This window comes from Pinus tabuliformis, chromosome 4_2 (genome assembly GCF_031772625.1).
Source record: "Pinus tabuliformis cultivar Carrire ecotype Pingquan chromosome 4_2, CPIR1, whole genome shotgun sequence".
Taxonomy (NCBI): domain Eukaryota; kingdom Viridiplantae; phylum Streptophyta; class Pinopsida; order Pinales; family Pinaceae; genus Pinus; species Pinus tabuliformis.
In genome coordinates, this window is record NC_142304.1 from 533,275,467 (window position 1) to 533,280,968 (window position 5,502).

The following is a 5,502-nucleotide window of genomic DNA, read 5'->3' on the forward strand; positions in this document are numbered from 1 at the left end:
GGCCTGAGGCTATTCTGTAAAGACCTTTACTTCTAAGTAAATCCAAAATGTAGGACCACCATTGGAATTAGTTGATGTTGTCAAGAATAAGTTGGCATGGAATTTCCATTTTAATAGAAACTAAAGCTATATATGTTGAAACTAAGTGGAAATATCTTGAAAAATTAAGTTGATTAAAAATAAACGGCTCTGAAAATTACTTCCGGATGAAGAAGTTGTGGCTTTTTGAAGAAAAGTTGTTGACGATGCCGACAAAGTGCGTGAATGTGTAGAAGTGAATGATAATGTTATATTTAAAAAAAAATCGCCCCCTTTCCAAACATAATCTAATTAGCTCACTTTAAAAAAAAAATTTATGTGACCCACTTTTATAACTAAATGAAAGTCACTTTCACAATGGTACTTTATGAGATACTCACTAAATTGTAACTTAAATAAAAGATAAAGAGACTTTAGAATTATGACTCGTTTTTATAATGGGTGAGAACACTTTTACATAAAGTAAATTTAAAACACAAGTTACATGTGCTTTTTGAAAAAGTAAGTCAACAAAAAGAAAGACTTGAACCCAAGGCCTCTATTCTCATAAAGTACCTTTGAACCAAGTGAGCTAGTTTAAAAGGTTAGTAATTTTTGGAAAAGAGGAAGGGGTTTATTTTTTTAGTCGTTGAATCTTTGGGGTGTGTGCTTACTTGAAAAAACTCTTTTTCCCTACAAAACAAAAAACCACACCACCCAAATGGACATGCAAAAAAAACCAAACCTTATGCAAAAAGAAAACTACCTAAAAGAATGCTTGGGTTATCTTTAGCAAGTCTAATGAGCAACAACACATAGCTTGGGTCATCTTTAGCAAGTTTAACTAGCAGCAAAACATAGCTCAGGATTTTTTCAGTTTAAACAGAGAGAAAAAAGCGCCTAAAAAGAATGCTCTTTTAGTCTTTTTCTATTTATGAGCTGGAAAAAGATCAAAAAAGAGTTTCTCAGTGCATCGTTGTATGGATTTAACGAGTGTAATGATGAAAACTCAGAGATGTTTATTTTTTTTAACGAGCAATAAAATATCACAAAATGTGCTCTGACTATCGTTGCATAAATTTAACCAGCTCAATGATAAAATCTCGGGGGTGTTTACATTTTTTAAAGGGAAAGAAGCACAAGGATTTGACTACTAAGCCTATAAAAGTATACATACTCTACCCCTCTTGTTTTGAATTTGTCACCTTCTAAGAGGAAACACATGCTCTTAACCATTAGGCCATTGAAGCTATATAAGAGAAATAGCATAAAAGATACTATATAAGTGGTCAAAATTAACAGTTCAAGTTATGAAATTTCAAACAATAAATTTTGAAATTTCAAACAATAAATTTGATAATTATTTTTGTTTTTATATTATTTTACATTTCCTAATTTTTTTTCTATTAATATTGTTTATAGTAAAATTTAAATTATTAATATCTTTAATAGAATTAGATTATTATATTTTATGATTTAAAATATATTTCTAATACATTATTAAATTCAAAATCAAAATACAAATATATTTCTAGCACATAATTAAATTCAAAATCATAAAATTGTGAGAAGACATTTATAAAAATTTAACAAACATGAATATTCTATTCCGACAAATTCTAATAATATTTCAAAAGTCATTAAAAAACATATTTACACACGTAAAAAATGTTGTAGGGTTGAAAAATTAGATATAATGTTTGATGTACCATTATGTTGCATTACATGTGTTAGTTTCTCATTATGTCATATAGGCATGTGTGCATCATCTTACATGTTTGGTTTGTCGTGGGATTCTCATTATATTCTCGTTTACCTATCGGAAATACATGTTTGGCCCTTGTATTGGTTTTCAATTAAACTTGAGAAATACTCGAGGTAGATACGTAGCTCACTCGGATGCTGGCATTATGAAAAGGAGTCATTTAAAAGACTTATTGAATTATTCCAAAGATCCGGGAATTCTTTTTAATCTAAGGGATGACTAATTTGAAATAGTTTTAAGATGTTAAAGGAAGATAGAGCCTTAAAATATCATTATTTATATTTAACGAGTTTACAATGGATTTATTAGCCGTATTTAATGTCTTTTTAAATTTATTTAACTTTTAAAGAGTGAATTAATAAAACACTAGTTTAATTGGTCTATATTTTAGTGACTGTTTAAAAAAATATATATGAAGATGGGTTTTGGTTTTATACACATGTTAAAAGACATTTTTTATATAGCATATTGAGATGGACGACATGTTTCACAACTGAATCAAGACTAAGCCTTCATGTGAATTAAAACTTGTTTTGCTTTCTACAATTAGAAGTTTTGAATCTCTGACTTTTAGATAATGAGTACATTAGTAAAACGCCATGTTTCTAATTGGTTTACATCTTAAGAGTAGTTTTTTTACATCTTAGTAATAGTTAGAAAAAAATTAAAATAAATGATGTTCTTTATCCATTTACTTAAATTAAAAAACAAATTTTATAAAATTTTCCCAAATAGAACCAGATAGACAATATCAAAAGTAATTGAAAAACATCTTGCTTCTCAGAATTGAATCCAACCCATTTAAAATTCAAATGAAAGAATATAAAAAAATTTAAATTGAAGAATATAAAATGGAATTTGATAAACTTATATGTATGCCAAAATACCTTTTAATATAATCTCCATAAATAGAATCAAACATTAAATTTAAATAATAATTTCTTTGGATTTGATAGACTTATGTATATCCTAAAATACCCTTTAATATAATTTCCATAAATAAAATCATACATTAAATTTAAATAATAATTTATTTTATTAGATTAAAATAAAAAAACAATAACTATATTTATTAAATATTAATATTTATAATAAAATAAAATAAAATAACTATATTTATTAAATATTAAAATAAATATTAATAACAGACCATAATATTGACATTCAAATTGAACCATATAAAAATGGGATGTCATAGAGTTGTGTATGTCAAAATACCCTTTAATATAATCTCAATAAATAGAATCAAGCATTAAATTTAAATAATAATTTAAATAATAAATAGAATCAAGCTTCTTCATGCGCACCCTGCTGGTGCATTAATCCGACTAACTTCGGAGAGATTGTTTTCAAAAGCCTGAATTAGGTTTTCAAAATATTGGCCCGTCGATTTTGTGAGCTTTTCAAGCCTGATACAGAAGTCATCAAAATCGCGCAACGCCTTTTTCCCAGTCGAAGTATAAGCGTCAGCTTTAAGGGCGATTTCTATATGGTCTTGCAACTCTCGTTCAACGCAATGATGAAGTCGTTCTAAACTACTTTCAGCTTCACCTTGCAGGAATTCGAAAAGATTTTGTTTTTTGCGAACAATATCAGCTTCCTGATCATGATCGCTGGATGGGGTTAAATAATAGCCATATGCATATGTCCATTTAAGCATGTGCCTGCATTCTGCTATCTGTAACCATGCATCTACCAGACATTTGAACCCTGTTAAACCAGATCGACTCTTTCTCGTCTGTATACACTCATTCAATCTTTTAATCTCTACCTCTCGCACACGCTGCAGCTCAGATAAGGCCTTTTCCTCTGATTCTTCATTTGCCTTCCATCTTCGCGCATAAAATTCCAATCTATCTGAGACCGGATTGGTCGATTGATTCCCATCATGTCTTCCTGATGTTGCAGCCTCAGACCTATATTGGTTGCAACGATGGGCAGAATGAGTATCGTTATACCAATCACCAAGGCATACCCAACAGAATTGAAATTCACACGGGGAACTACATGTCATGTGCATACACCCTTGATCTTTCTCTATTGGTCGTTTACACCTTGGACACGGCTTGGAATTACGAAGTATCCAGTACGCATTGAGTGAATCACCATAATTAATTTGATCAATCCATTTTCTGACTGTGTCGCAGCCTATTGGACGATGAGACTCCTCTAAACAATTCCAGCAAAATTTATGTGAACAATTGCAGACAACCTCCTCATGAGTTACATTAGAATTAGCAGAGTCAACCTCCACACAGTACGCACAGTCTGGCGCTGGACACCATTTAACCCTACTGTTTTGTTCAACATATGACCTCACAAGATAGGTTCTATATTTGTTCTTATCTTCCTCAGATAACCCCAGAGAAAAAACCATGTCTTCACTCACAATGGCACGGCATCGTGGACCTTGATGTGGACCTTGATGTGGACATCGTAGGTTGAGGCATCCTGAACCATCATGATTTATTGATGTGTGAATAAAAGTTCGCCAACAATCTTGGCAAAATAAATGCTCGCAGTACTTGAGTGACTTCATGTCTCTGATCTTGAAATCATGGAAACATATCGGACAGGTAGTTAACTCCTCCCATTTTTCTTCTTTGGTCTCATGTTTATCGTCGGGCTGCAACAATAGGCCCACAACATTCCTTACTCTCTCCTCATCGGCAAACCATTGATCGCAGGCATTAGTAGAATTCCAATCGAAGTGACGCAAAAGAATAGTTGCCTCGGCTTCAGAGACAGCAAGCACATTGGAAACGCTTTTGGTAGCATTGTGCTGACGCTCACGAATGTCGTTCAGACTTAAAACGGTGTAATTCATACGTCTGGTATTGTCATCATGATGACTGGGTGCTATGTCCGCCATGCTATCATATCTCAATTCTTCATCTTCATCAACCCCTTCGCTTTCGCTTTCATCGCTTCCTCTGTCATATATCTCTGCCATTTTTCACGAAAATTACAATGCCTGTGCAATCTGGGGTAAAGGCAATAGAATAAATCACGGGAGGTTGGCTGTCAAGGTTGCTCTGCTTCCTCAAACATAGAATGAAAACCTAGTCCGCACCTACAACAGACAGAAAGGGAGGAGGGATGAGAATACCAAACGCCAAGATAACGCCAGAGAAGCAGAAGCACATTTCAGTGTGATGAGAGCTGCTTCTGCAGGTCGGAGAGTATCATGGAGTTAAAGAGAATTCGTTCTCATATCACTCCACACCACGTTTACATGAAATTTCATTGAGTGAGTGGTATCTGAATATAAAGAGTAAAGAGAAGTAACGTTTCGTTTCTTCTTCTTTTGAAATATTCTAATGACTTTTCCTTTCCCTACACAGAATTTTTAGGCGTAAATCACATGGCATTTCTACTTTCGCAGAACATCAAACTGTAAATCTCATGATCAGGTAACGGCTAAATTGACAACGGCAACAGATCTAGTTTTGTGTATTAAATAGATAAAGTAGAACCTCCACCCCTTAAATCTCATGACCAAGTAACCCTAAATTTCACTGGTGACTGGTAAAAGGGTTAGTTTAGACAAGATTAGGAGTAAAATTTAATTAAATAAGTTAATTCTGCTACTTATGTGCTTATTAAAATCAAAGTAAATGGACCAATTTTATAAACTTATAATTATAACTAGCAGTTGCCCTAAAAAGTGCAAAGAGAGGGGGATAGATTTTTTAAATTAGAAAAATAATATGAAAATT

The 5,502-nt window shown here is 32.4% G+C and overlaps 1 pseudogene; it reads right to left on the reverse strand.

The window, feature by feature from the left end:
* Window positions 1-3,080: 3,080 nt before the first annotated feature.
* Window positions 3,081-4,736, reverse strand: LOC149170393 (putative E3 ubiquitin-protein ligase ARI8 pseudogene; annotated as a pseudogene).
* Window positions 4,737-5,502: the final 766 nt, after the last annotated feature.